We start from the raw sequence: 14469 nt of genomic DNA, 5'->3' as shown, positions 1-14469 counted from the left end.
CCCGCGCGCACCCGTGCCACGCTCCTGACCTGCCCCTGCTCCGCCCAGCCCCGACCCGCCCGCGCGCGTGAGCACGCCCACTCCAGACCGCCTCCGCGCGTCCACGCACACGCGCCACGACCCGCGCGCCCGCACACGCCACGGCACCAGCACGCCGCCCGCCTCGCCGTGCCACGAGCACGCGTGCTCCACACGGCCAAGCCACCTGCCCGCGTTGACGGCCGCACAGCACCACCTGCAGCGGGTCACCGCCTGCCCGGCACATCACGTCCCGCCTCGCCGCGCGCGCCGTCCTGTGCACCTACGACGCCGGCGACCTTGGCACATCACCGCGGTTGACGCCGGCCACCGCGTCCTCCCCTCCACCGCCTCTCCTTGCCTATAAATTGTGCCCCGAGCTGCTCTCCACGCCACCACCGAGCTCACCAAGCTGCGCAGCCCGCCGCTCGTCTTCCTCCTCGCTCTAATCCCGCCTCCTCTGTTTTTCCCCAAAAGCAGAGCACTCTCGTCGATCTCCTCCGCGAGGCCATCGCAGCTCGATTGCTTCGACGGTGAGCGCCCCCATACATTCCTCTACCTCACCCAAGCCGCGCCTAACCCTCTCGTTGCCCGAGCAGAGCTCCCCACGAGCTCGTAGGCCGCCATCCATGGCCGCCCGTGGCGCCCTCCTTCTTCAGCAGCAACCCCCGTCGGGAAGCCCCAAGATTGAACCCCCTTGCCCTCCTCTCTCTCACCATACCCTTGGCTTCGAAAATAGAGGCCTGTAGCGCCGTCCCCGTGGAGCTCAGAGAGCTCAGGCATGCTGCCATGGCGGCACTGGAGAAAATGGGGACGAAGCCCCTGTTCCCGTGACCCTCTCTCCCATCCTGCTTTGTTTAGACTAGCAAGCCTATTAAGTGAACTAGGTACCTGTAACACCCCGGTGTTAGTTTTGACGCTAATGCCGTGATTAATCGCTAATTAAGGTTAAACACCATTGTTAGCGTTAATCGAGTTCGTGGTAAAACATTGTTTAGCAGTGTTCGATCTCATTTTTCTCCGTGATCCAAGCTTCAAATCAACTTTCGCCCAAAACAAAAGTTGTAGCTCTTATCGTCCTCTACAACTTTTGTTTTGGCCAAATTTCATGTTCCAATGTAAAATTTGGAGCTTTGGACGGTCAAAGTCGGCTAAAATCACACAAATTCGGTTACTGTGCCCCGTTTGGTCAGTGCCTCGCCGGCCTCGACGTTGGGGTCGCCACGCGTCGCGCCGACGAACCTCGCCCATCGTGCACACACTCCCATCCTTATCCGCACAGAGTCGTGCTCATTTTCGCCTCTCATTCCCCTTCCTCGCGCCGCGAGCAGAGCCGACCAACCCTAGCCCCGCTGCTCGCCGTCGCCGGAGCTGTGCTGGCCGCCCACCGCCGTCTCGCCGCCATTCCTCGCGCCTCGACCTCCCTCGACCCTCCTCGCCTTGCCCAGCACGCACGCCGTCCCGTTCCCGAGCTCGTTCGAGCCAACCCTAGGCCGAATCAGCGCCTGCGCCGCGTCCGCCATGGCTGCTCCGTGCTGAAGCTCTGCCTCGCCGTCGAGCTCCACCTTCCGATCTTCCTCCGCTCAAATTGAGTCGCCGGTGAGCTTCTCCGCGCTATCCTCTCCCTTCCCAACCCTATCCCCGCTCGATTCCGCGGCCGCCGGCGCTGGACCGCCGCCGCGCCGCCGTGGTCGCCATGGCGCCGCCGCTGCGCCCGCTGCGGGCCGCCTCTGTGCAGCCTTGCGCGGCGCCGCCTAGCGCATGGGGTTCGCCTGGGCCACTAGCCGCGCGCGCGCCCCGCCTCCGCCGCCGGCCGGCCACGGCTGGACCGGACCGCCGCGCCGCCGCGCGCGCCCCTGCGCTGCCGCCGCCGTCGCCTCGCAGGTGCCCCGCGCCGTCGCCCCGGCCCTGCGAGCGCCCTTGCCCCGCTCCGCCGGCCGCCCTGGCCGCGGGCCCGCACCACCGCACCGCCGCCCGGAGCCCGCCCGCGGAGACCGCCGCCGCCGCCGAGCCTGGTGGTTGCCACGGCCATGGCGTGCGGGCGAGCAGAGAGCAGAGCAGGGGAGGGGCGCCCCCTTTTCTCTCTTTGAGCCACTGACGGGTGGGACCCGCGGGTCAGAGAGAGAAGGGGGGATTAGGGATGGTTTTGTTTTCTTTATTGTATATTTTTGGCTGGAAGTTTGATAATTGGTAGAAAAATGCATAAAAATGCTAAAAATGCAAACCAAATTTTGTTAGTCTTCTTAAATCTAGATCTTCAGAAGAAAAATACTGGTTCATGTGAAATGTCACTTTTGCCCCTACTAAATTTAGGGTTTGCGTTTAAGCTAGATTATTTTGTATCGGTTGTTCTATTTGTCTAAAAATCCTGAAAAATTTGTGGTAACCTACTCATTGCATGTGTAATCCACTGTAAAAATCTCATGTGCTGGTGTTGTACACTTTGGCATAAATCTTTTTATGTTTAGTTTACCTTGCTAGAGTTAAATAAATGGTTTCGGTCGTCTTTAAATGTGAGAAAATTTGTGTAGCATGCTTTAGCAAAATCATGCTATTCTTATTTATTATTGCTAGATCATGTCTGCAAGTCAAGTCCTTGCTTTTAATTTATCCCTAGCTAGGTTCTGTTCTTATTTTTGTTGTAATTAATTCTTTTATGCATGCATGTGTTTTGCAACAAAACAAGCCCCTAGTTATTTTGATCCATGTTGTTCTAGGGTTGTGTTAATCCTTTGAAGCGAGTTCGTAACTTTTGCTTGATAGGAGACACTTCAGGCTAAAAAGGCCTTAGAACCAAAAGCTGCACATCCGTTCTAAACCATTGCTATCGTAACCCTAGTTGTAAGGTTGCTCTATAGACACTTTTGGAGTTGGTCCATGTCTTTCGTTGTTAGTAGTGCTTTGCATCATTTCTTGAGTCTCATGCATGGCATATTTTTCCTCGTGTAGCCGCCGACACCGAAATCGCCTACGAGCTGGTTGCCGAGCCGGTCCAGGAGCCTTTCGCAGGAGAACCGCAGCCAGGAGAAGTCGTTAATCAAGCTCCCGGAGAAACCACTAACCCCGCTGACTTGCAAGGCAAGCCCCGGAGCATATCCCTTATTTTAATTACTCCATGTTATATTTAAAATATTGTGCATTTACGTTCAAGGAATTGATTGGAACCATAGATGCATAATCTTGTATACCCAGTGTCCTTACTAGTGCAGTTATCGCTAGCACCGCTATGCTTAATTAAACTCGGTAGAAGACGGGTGATTTCCTGTCACCCGCGAGATGTAGGGTTGTTACCTCAGGCAGTGTTTGAGAAATAATGCAATGAGAAGGAAATTGGAGACCGGGCGGAGGGAAAGTTGGACATGATTATTGATTAAAGAAAGTTGAGTCTCCGCCTGTGTCGATTGAGGACCGTTCCGTTGTTGGCCCTTTGACTGAGGATTGAACAGTACTAACCACATGCCGGAAGTAGGAGGTAGTCGAAACCGGTAAGCTAATTACCTTAATTGCGTCGGAATCTGGGTCTCGACCTGCGGTGCTGGGTAGGGTTGACGGATGGTGAAGTAGCCCACGGGTTCACTGGGTGTTCGCACGTGCGGGGCTCATCATCCGGGTGCTTGCGGGCTTGATTCAGACTTCGGGGTAATTATGGGAACAGTTGACGTGTGTGGCCCGACGGGGTTTACGCGTGTCGTGTGAGTTAGGTCCACCTTGCAAGGTTAAATCGGATCGATTCGCCGTGACTCGCGGATATGAGAGCCTTGGTCAATGCGTCGCATCGTAGTAAGAATTAAAAGGACAGAAAGAGAAAAGATGGTTTTATGTGGTGTTCTTGAAAAGATAATATGATTAACCATGTGTGCTCTAGAGAAGTAGGCAAACCTAGTTTCTAGCTATCAACACAATTGGAGCTAAAATATTGAAAGTAAGGATCCAGTTTTAGTAGCTTTTCAGCAAAATAACCCAGAGCCAAAGAGCTGTGCATGTCTAGATAATGGGCTAAGTATACCCATAGACGGGTAAGCCTTGCTGAGTATTAGAATACTCAGGGTTTGGTTGTAACCCTTCTGAGCAGGTTGTATTCTGGAAGACTTCGAGGAAATCAGTGCGTCCTGGAGTGGTCAGCCTCTTCCTCCAGGTTGGACGTTCGAGTGGGTTCCGCCTTCTCCGTGATTGCAGGCAGGTGAGCCTCACATCAGTGGGCAAGATGTGAAGCTCGTCTTTTGTCATCGACGTTATCTACCGTACGGTATTTCGAACTTGTTTTAATCTATTTTGTATTTTCCGCTGCGTTTGAACTCTGTATTCGAAATGTAACTCTGGCTTGTAAAACTTTATTGTAAATTAATTTTGAAGACTTTTGTTTAACTCTGGCTGTAAGTTAAGTTTGGAAACTTTTGTTGCTTGTAATCACCTGTGCTCGTCTTTTGGCGAGAGTTCCTGTGCAACCGATCCTGGTTAAAGCAGGCAGTCTGAGTGTACTGGTGAAGTGCATTATTGGAGGATTAAGTTAAATGGTTAATTAGTGCACTTGATCGGTATTATTTGGACTGTCCTGTGACAGCTGGCATCAGAGCTAATTGCGCTGGGGGGTGATTACTTGAGTGCTTAACTGCAAAATTTTTGGGTTTTTCGAAAAGTTGACGCTAGATGCGCTAAGGAATAGGATAGATAGTTCGTATGCCCTAATTATGTGTTATAAGTTAGGAGGCATCTAAGTATCTATTCATTCCAGCACTTCCAGCATTTACTTCTCGTTAAACCTTACTTTTGTGCACAACTACTATTCTGTAACGACGCACCTACGCTGAGGTAAGAAAGGTAAGCATTCTGGTAGTCCTTAGAATAGCCCACGTGTTTCATACGTGCGCGGGTCCCGTATGATGAGCATATGAGGAGGTGATAAGGCTCAATTCAAACGAGACTGTCGCTATCTGCCGCCTGATATGGAGTGCGGATTTCATGTCGTGTGATTGTGATCACGGCCATTTCGTAAGTCAATGTTACGAGATGTAAACCTGTCATGCGGTTGGCCATGACCGTGACCCTTGGGACACGTCTACCCATGGATGTCCCGTAAGGCGAGTGTACGGGAAGTGAATACGTTGTTACGACGTATGCAGCGCTGCCCATTCAGCGTCGAACGTTTGGGTGCCGTCTCTATAGTGGACGGTAATGTATGTGTTAATATGTGGGAAACTGCATATGCGTTACCCGTGTGGCGTAGGACACATGGGGGCCGTTCGTGTGTGCTGGCACGAAGGGTCCAGAAATGGATAATTATATCTCTCTTGTTGTTTTGGTTTGTCTGCAGGAACACTAACTCTGTTAAGCGCGTTATGAAATCCTTGATCGTAGGAACGACTAGTATATATAGGGAGAGTACGTAATTGTGCCACTAGTCGTCTTCGTATACCATAATTGGTACTTGCTTGGGTGAGAAACGATAGAACGTGCATGCATCTGGCATATTTGAGTTGGTTGATCGCTTTGTTATTTGCGGTTGCGTCTCATCAAAAAAAAAAAGGTTATTTTGATCGCTTCGTAGTTAATAGTGTGCAACCCCGAGTTACCAATCTGTGGTTCAAGTGAGTAGATGAGGTTCAACCAAAACAAGTCAGTTTATTTTTCCTTGGTGAACCATATCGCAAGGGAAATGATTCATGCTGTGTGTTCATATTAGATATGCACATTCTTTATTTGCATGAATTAGTCCTGATAGCGGAATGGCTAACCAAGGGGTGGTTATTTTGCAGATGGGTGATAACCACGCTGCCAACCATGAAAATGAGAATCACGGAGCCCAACCTCAACCACCTCCTTCCTTGGCTCAAGCTATTGCAGCTCTTATCGCTGACCGTAATGAGCAGACCGAATTGATGAGGCAATTGGTGCAAAATAATGCCGGCAGAGGTCGACAAGCACCACCAGCAGAAACTGACTATGTCGGTTTTCTGGCCACCCAACCACCTCTGTTCCACAAGGCAGATGATCCTCTTGAAGCCGATGCATGGATTCGCACCATTGAGGACAAGTTCAGTATCCTCAATTGCACAGAAGTAGACAAGGCCGCCTTTGCAGCGCAACAACTGAGAGGCCCAGCGAAGATATGGTGGGTTAATCACAAGTCTCTACTCCCCGCTGGTGCGCGTCTCACTTGGAATGAGTTTGTGGCAGCATTCAAGGCCCATCATATTCCTACTAGTCTGATGAGAAGGAAGATGGCAGAGTTCCTGGAATTGAAGCAAGGAAACAATACTGTTCTTCAATATGCTCAAACCTTCAACCAGTTAGCTCAGTATGGTGGTTTTCATGTGGATAGTGATGAAAAGAGGCAGGATTGCTTCAGGAGAGGACTGAATACCAAGCTGCAGGACAAACTGGCCCTAACTAATTGTGCCCACTTTACAGAACTGGTTAATAAGGCTATTACTCAAGAAGATGCTACATTAGCTCATAAGGCCGACAAAAAGAGGAAGGCACTTGTTGGATCTTCCAGCAGTACGCCCCAGAAGTACAAGCTAGTACAAACAGGAAGTCAGTGGACTCTAAGTCGTCCACCGCAGCAAGGCCGTTGGGTTGCTAGGCCGCCACAGCAGCAGTCGTGGGTAACACGTCTCCCAGCACCACAGCAAGTGCAGAGACCTCCCGCTTCGCAGTTTGTATGCCCCAGCAACTATCCTTGTTATAACTGCGGGCTTTCTGGGCATTTTGCACGTGATTGTCCCATGCCACGCAGACAAGTCAATTACCAGCCTCCTACACCAATTTCAACTTCTAGTACCCAAAATAATAAGAAGAAGACTGTACCTATCAAAACGGGTCGTGTGAACTACACCACATTGGAAGATATTACTGACGGTACTCAAGTGATGACGGGTATCTTCTCCGTTAACCAGCGCCCTGTTGTTGTGTTATTTGATTCCGGAGCATCTCATACTTTTATCAGCAAAGCGTGCGTAGCACGGCTCAACTTGCAAGTAACACACATGAAGAGACCATATATTATTCATGCACCGGGTGCACCGTTAAAAGCCGGTCAATGTGTTCCGGGTGTATCCCTTGACCTAGGTGGGAAAGTTTTCCAGACCGATCTCATTGTTCTTCCAAACCAAGGAATAGATATCATTCTTGGAATGAATTGGATGGAGGAACATCGTGTTATCCTTGACACTTCATCTCGCATTGTCCGAATCAATTCTTCCACACATGGCATTTTGAATATTCATCTTTCCCAGCGTGAAATTCCAACCACTATCATATACCATCTTGAGGGGAAGATTCTAGAAATAATTCCGGTGGTTTGTGAATACCCCGATGTGTTTCCGGAGGACTTGCCAGGCATGCCTCCCGATCGGGATATTGAGTTTGTCATTGAGTTACAGCCTGGCACAGCGCCCATATCTCGAAGACCGTACAGAATGACTCCAAGTGAGTTAGCTGAATTGAAAGTTCAGTTGCAAGAGTTATTAGATAAGGGTTTTATCCGACCCAGTGCTTCACCATGGGGTTGTCCAGCCTTGTTCGTGAAAAAGAAAGATCATGGGTTAAGATTGTGTGTGGACTATCGACCTTTGAATGCGGTCACCATCAAAAACAAATATCCTCTTCCTCGCATTGATATTCTCTTTGATCAATTAGCCGGTGCCAAGTTCTTCTCGAAGATAGATCTTCGATCTGGTTATCATCAAATCAAAATCCGGCCATCAGATATACCAAAAACAGCATTCTCCACTCGTTATGGTCTTTATGAGTATTTGGTCATGTCCTTTGGATTAACCAATGCTCCAGCCTACTTCATGTATCTCATGAATTCAGTGTTCATGCAAGAGCTGGATAAATTCGTCGTGGTATTCATTGATGATATCTTAATCTATTCCAAGACGGAAGAAGAACATGCTCAGCATCTTCATATAGTACTCCAGCGTCTTAGGGAACATCAGCTATATGCTAAGCTCAGCAAGTGCGAATTTTGGCTAAAGGAAGTTCCATTTTTAGGTCATGTTATTACGACTGAGGGTATTTCTGTTGATCCCAGTAAAGTACAGGATGTACTGAACTGGAAGGCTCCAACCTCAGTGGCTGAAATCCGAAGTTTCTTAGGGTTAGCGGGTTATTATCGTCGGTTCATACCGGAATTTTCCAGAATTGCTAAACCTATGACCGAACTTCTCAAGAAAGGTACAAAATTCTATTGGAGTGACCAATGTGAGACAGCTTTCCGGAAGCTAAGAACTCTACTTACTTCAGCACCAATCTTAGCTCAACCAGATACTACAAAGCCATTCGATGTTTATTGTGATGCTTCGGGCACCGGAATTGGCTGTGTTCTGATGCAAGAGAATCGGGTGATTGCTTATGCTTCTCGATCACTCAAGCGTCACGAAGAGAACTATCCCACACATGATCTGGAATTAGCAGCTGTAGTCCATTCTTTGAAGATCTGGCGACATTATCTTCTGGGCACGAAGTGTAACATTTATACAGATCACAAGAGCTTCAAATATCTTTTCACTCAATCTGATCTGAACATGCGTCAACGACGATGGCTTGAGTTGATTAAAGATTATGAGCTCGAAGTACACTACCATCCAGGAAAAGCAAATGTGGTTGCTGACGCGTTAAGCCGCAAGGCTCACTGTCATTGCCTCTCTGCTATACCCCTGAGTGAGTCTCTCTGTTTTGAGATGGAAAAGCTGAACTTGAGCATTGTACCCCATGGCACATTGGCTCATCTAGAACTTACTTCTACCCTTCGTGATCTGATCATTGAAGCACAAAAGAAAGATAAAGGAGTAAAGGAAATTCAAAGAAGATTATCAGAAGGAGATCCGAAAGTAAACTGTTTCCACCAAGATAGTGAGAATGTGTTATGGTTCAAGAACCGAATAGTGGTACCTAAGGATTTTGAACTCCGAAAGCAAATTCTTGATGAAGCTCATACTTCCCGACTGTCCATCCATCCTGGTAGCAACAAGATGTATCAGGACCTGAAACAACGATTTTGGTGGACTCGGATGAAAAGAGAGGTCGCTAAATATGTGTCCGAATGTGACATCTGTCGCAGGGTTAAAGCTAGTCATCTCAAGCCAGCAGGAACTCTTCAGCCTTTGAGTATTCCTGAATGGAAATGGGAAGATATTAGTATGGACTTTATAGTTGGATTGCCTCGGACTCAGAAGGGCTATGACTCTATATGGGTTGTGGTTGATAGACTAACCAAGTCAGCACATTTTATTCCAGTCAGTACTCGTTATTCCACCAAAAGATATGCTGAGTTATACATTGAGCGTATCTTATGCCTGCATGGTATACCCAAGACTATCATCTCTGATCGTGGAAGCCAATTCACTGCTCGCTTTTGGGAACAATTGCATACTTGCTTAGGAACTCATGTGATTCGCAGCTCTGCTTACCACCCTCAAACAGATGGCCAAACAGAAAGAATCAATCAGATTTTAGAAGATATGCTCCGTGCATGTGTCTTAGCCTATTCGCAGAAATGGGATCAATGTCTGCCATTAGCGGAATTTTCTTATAACAATAGCTATCAAGAGAGCATCAAAATGGCACCGTTTGAAGCATTATACGGTCGTCGATGCCGAACACCTTTGAATTGGTCTGAAGCAGGGGAAAGAACTATTTTCGGACCTGACATGGTTCAAGAAGCCGAAGAACAAGTCCGTCTTATTCAAGAAAATTTGAAAATCGCGCAGTCTCGGCAGAAGAGCTACGCTGACAAAAGGACTGATCCACTCGTCTTTAAAGTGGGTGACCATGTATACTTAAAAGTATCACCTTGGAAAGGCATTCAAAGATTTGGAGTAAAAGGAAAATTAGCATCCCGCTACATTGGTCCATACCCAATTGTGGAGAGATGTGGCCCTGTAGCTTACCGGTTGGATCTTCCAGCAAAATTTTCAGCAATTCATAACACTTTTCATGTATCACAACTTAAGAAGTGTTTGAGAATTCCAACTGAAGCTATTGATAGTGACTCAATTCAGTTAGAGTCTGATCTCACTTATCCTGAGCATCCTATCAAGATTATTGATCGCAAGGACCGAGTTACTCGTCGCACCACCAACCGATTCTACAAAATTCAATGGAGTAATCACTCTGAAGAAGAAGCTACTTGGGAGAGAGAAGAATTTCTGAGATCCAAGTATCCGGACTTTTTAAATGCTCATCAAGGTACTTCTCACTTGCTCATCTCATCTTATACATTCCATCGTGCTTGAATCTCGGGACGAGATTCCTCTAAGGGGGGAAGGCTGTAACACCCCGGTGTTAGTTTTGACGCTAATGCCGTGATTAATCGCTAATTAAGGTTAAACACCATTGTTAGCGTTAATCGAGTTCGTGGTAAAACATTGTTTAGCAGTGTTCGATCTCATTTTTCTCCGTGATCCAAGCTTCAAATCAACTTTCGCCCAAAACAAAAGTTGTAGCTCTTATCGTCCTCTACAACTTTTGTTTTGGCCAAATTTCATGTTCCAATGTAAAATTTGGAGCTTTGGACGGTCAAAGTCGGCTAAAATCACACAAATTCGGTTACTGTGCCCCGTTTGGTCAGTGCCTCGCCGGCCTCGACGTTGGGGTCGCCACGCGTCGCGCCGACGAACCTCGCCCATCGTGCACACACTCCCATCCTTATCCGCACAGAGTCGTGCTCATTTTCGCCTCTCATTCCCCTTCCTCGCGCCGCGAGCAGAGCCGACCAACCCTAGCCCCGCTGCTCGCCGTCGCCGGAGCTGTGCTGGCCGCCCACCGCCGTCTCGCCGCCATTCCTCGCGCCTCGACCTCCCTCGACCCTCCTCGCCTTGCCCAGCACGCACGCCGTCCCGTTCCCGAGCTCGTTCGAGCCAACCCTAGGCCGAATCAGCGCCTGCGCCGCGTCCGCCATGGCTGCTCCGTGCTGAAGCTCTGCCTCGCCGTCGAGCTCCACCTTCCGATCTTCCTCCGCTCAAATTGAGTCGCCGGTGAGCTTCTCCGCGCTATCCTCTCCCTTCCCAACCCTATCCCCGCTCGATTCCGCGGCCGCCGGCGCTGGACCGCCGCCGCGCCGCCGTGGTCGCCATGGCGCCGCCGCTGCGCCCGCTGCGGGCCGCCTCTGTGCAGCCTTGCGCGGCGCCGCCTAGCGCATGGGGTTCGCCTGGGCCACTAGCCGCGCGCGCGCCCCGCCTCCGCCGCCGGCCGGCCACGGCTGGACCGGACCGCCGCGCCGCCGCGCGCGCCCCTGCGCTGCCGCCGCCGTCGCCTCGCAGGTGCCCCGCGCCGTCGCCCCGGCCCTGCGAGCGCCCTTGCCCCGCTCCGCCGGCCGCCCTGGCCGCGGGCCCGCACCACCGCACCGCCGCCCGGAGCCCGCCCGCGGAGACCGCCGCCGCCGCCGAGCCTGGTGGTTGCCACGGCCATGGCGTGCGGGCGAGCAGAGAGCAGAGCAGGGGAGGGGCGCCCCCTTTTCTCTCTTTGAGCCACTGACGGGTGGGACCCGCGGGTCAGAGAGAGAAGGGGGGATTAGGGATGGTTTTGTTTTCTTTATTGTATATTTTTGGCTGGAAGTTTGATAATTGGTAGAAAAATGCATAAAAATGCTAAAAATGCAAACCAAATTTTGTTAGTCTTCTTAAATCTAGATCTTCAGAAGAAAAATACTGGTTCATGTGAAATGTCACTTTTGCCCCTACTAAATTTAGGGTTTGCGTTTAAGCTAGATTATTTTGTATCGGTTGTTCTATTTGTCTAAAAATCCTGAAAAATTTGTGGTAACCTACTCATTGCATGTGTAATCCACTGTAAAAATCTCATGTGCTGGTGTTGTACACTTTGGCATAAATCTTTTTATGTTTAGTTTACCTTGCTAGAGTTAAATAAATGGTTTCGGTCGTCTTTAAATGTGAGAAAATTTGTGTAGCATGCTTTAGCAAAATCATGCTATTCTTATTTATTATTGCTAGATCATGTCTGCAAGTCAAGTCCTTGCTTTTAATTTATCCCTAGCTAGGTTCTGTTCTTATTTTTGTTGTAATTAATTCTTTTATGCATGCATGTGTTTTGCAACAAAACAAGCCCCTAGTTATTTTGATCCATGTTGTTCTAGGGTTGTGTTAATCCTTTGAAGCGAGTTCGTAACTTTTGCTTGATAGGAGACACTTCAGGCTAAAAAGGCCTTAGAACCAAAAGCTGCACATCCGTTCTAAACCATTGCTATCGTAACCCTAGTTGTAAGGTTGCTCTATAGACACTTTTGGAGTTGGTCCATGTCTTTCGTTGTTAGTAGTGCTTTGCATCATTTCTTGAGTCTCATGCATGGCATATTTTTCCTCGTGTAGCCGCCGACACCGAAATCGCCTACGAGCTGGTTGCCGAGCCGGTCCAGGAGCCTTTCGCAGGAGAACCGCAGCCAGGAGAAGTCGTTAATCAAGCTCCCGGAGAAACCACTAACCCCGCTGACTTGCAAGGCAAGCCCCGGAGCATATCCCTTATTTTAATTACTCCATGTTATATTTAAAATATTGTGCATTTACGTTCAAGGAATTGATTGGAACCATAGATGCATAATCTTGTATACCCAGTGTCCTTACTAGTGCAGTTATCGCTAGCACCGCTATGCTTAATTAAACTCGGTAGAAGACGGGTGATTTCCTGTCACCCGCGAGATGTAGGGTTGTTACCTCAGGCAGTGTTTGAGAAATAATGCAATGAGAAGGAAATTGGAGACCGGGCGGAGGGAAAGTTGGACATGATTATTGATTAAAGAAAGTTGAGTCTCCGCCTGTGTCGATTGAGGACCGTTCCGTTGTTGGCCCTTTGACTGAGGATTGAACAGTACTAACCACATGCCGGAAGTAGGAGGTAGTCGAAACCGGTAAGCTAATTACCTTAATTGCGTCGGAATCTGGGTCTCGACCTGCGGTGCTGGGTAGGGTTGACGGATGGTGAAGTAGCCCACGGGTTCACTGGGTGTTCGCACGTGCGGGGCTCATCATCCGGGTGCTTGCGGGCTTGATTCAGACTTCGGGGTAATTATGGGAACAGTTGACGTGTGTGGCCCGACGGGGTTTACGCGTGTCGTGTGAGTTAGGTCCACCTTGCAAGGTTAAATCGGATCGATTCGCCGTGACTCGCGGATATGAGAGCCTTGGTCAATGCGTCGCATCGTAGTAAGAATTAAAAGGACAGAAAGAGAAAAGATGGTTTTATGTGGTGTTCTTGAAAAGATAATATGATTAACCATGTGTGCTCTAGAGAAGTAGGCAAACCTAGTTTCTAGCTATCAACACAATTGGAGCTAAAATATTGAAAGTAAGGATCCAGTTTTAGTAGCTTTTCAGCAAAATAACCCAGAGCCAAAGAGCTGTGCATGTCTAGATAATGGGCTAAGTATACCCATAGACGGGTAAGCCTTGCTGAGTATTAGAATACTCAGGGTTTGGTTGTAACCCTTCTGAGCAGGTTGTATTCTGGAAGACTTCGAGGAAATCAGTGCGTCCTGGAGTGGTCAGCCTCTTCCTCCAGGTTGGACGTTCGAGTGGGTTCCGCCTTCTCCGTGATTGCAGGCAGGTGAGCCTCACATCAGTGGGCAAGATGTGAAGCTCGTCTTTTGTCATCGACGTTATCTACCGTACGGTATTTCGAACTTGTTTTAATCTATTTTGTATTTTCCGCTGCGTTTGAACTCTGTATTCGAAATGTAACTCTGGCTTGTAAAACTTTATTGTAAATTAATTTTGAAGACTTTTGTTTAACTCTGGCTGTAAGTTAAGTTTGGAAACTTTTGTTGCTTGTAATCACCTGTGCTCGTCTTTTGGCGAGAGTTCCTGTGCAACCGATCCTGGTTAAAGCAGGCAGTCTGAGTGTACTGGTGAAGTGCATTATTGGAGGATTAAGTTAAATGGTTAATTAGTGCACTTGATCGGTATTATTTGGACTGTTCTGTGACAGTACCGGCCCACTAAACACAAGCCCAAACCAGCAGCCCATGCGACAGTACGAGAGCCCCAAGCAAAATCAAAACCCACCCCTGCCAATCCCGTGCAAGCTAGGCTCCAAATCATTTTCGGAATTAAATAATAGTTACACACTATACAGCCATATCTCACACATATAAACTCCGATTCCATTGATTCTTTTCCCTAAATTCCTATAAAATTATATACTATCCATTCATCCTATTTTCATCTCACGTTATCCCAGATTAGCCCCTGAACCTCTCGTTAACCCATCATTTCATGTACCAAAAACCCTCGAAATATCTCGAAGTTTGACCACGTCATTTCTAATATAGTTTCAGCCGTGCCATTAAGAAATCACCCGAAAATATTACTCCATGCCCCATATCTCATGTGTTCCCAATTCGAGCTCAACGATAAATCTTTATTTTCTGTGTTTTGATTGTGTGCTGGTTTGTGTGCGCTGTAGACCACGGGGTGAACGAAGGAGAGCCCGTCAACG

The sequence above is a fragment of the Panicum virgatum genome, chromosome 2N (genome assembly GCF_016808335.1).
Source record: "Panicum virgatum strain AP13 chromosome 2N, P.virgatum_v5, whole genome shotgun sequence".
Taxonomy (NCBI): domain Eukaryota; kingdom Viridiplantae; phylum Streptophyta; class Magnoliopsida; order Poales; family Poaceae; genus Panicum; species Panicum virgatum.
The sequence above is the reverse complement of the archived record's forward strand: the minus strand, read 5'-3'. Positions refer to the sequence as shown.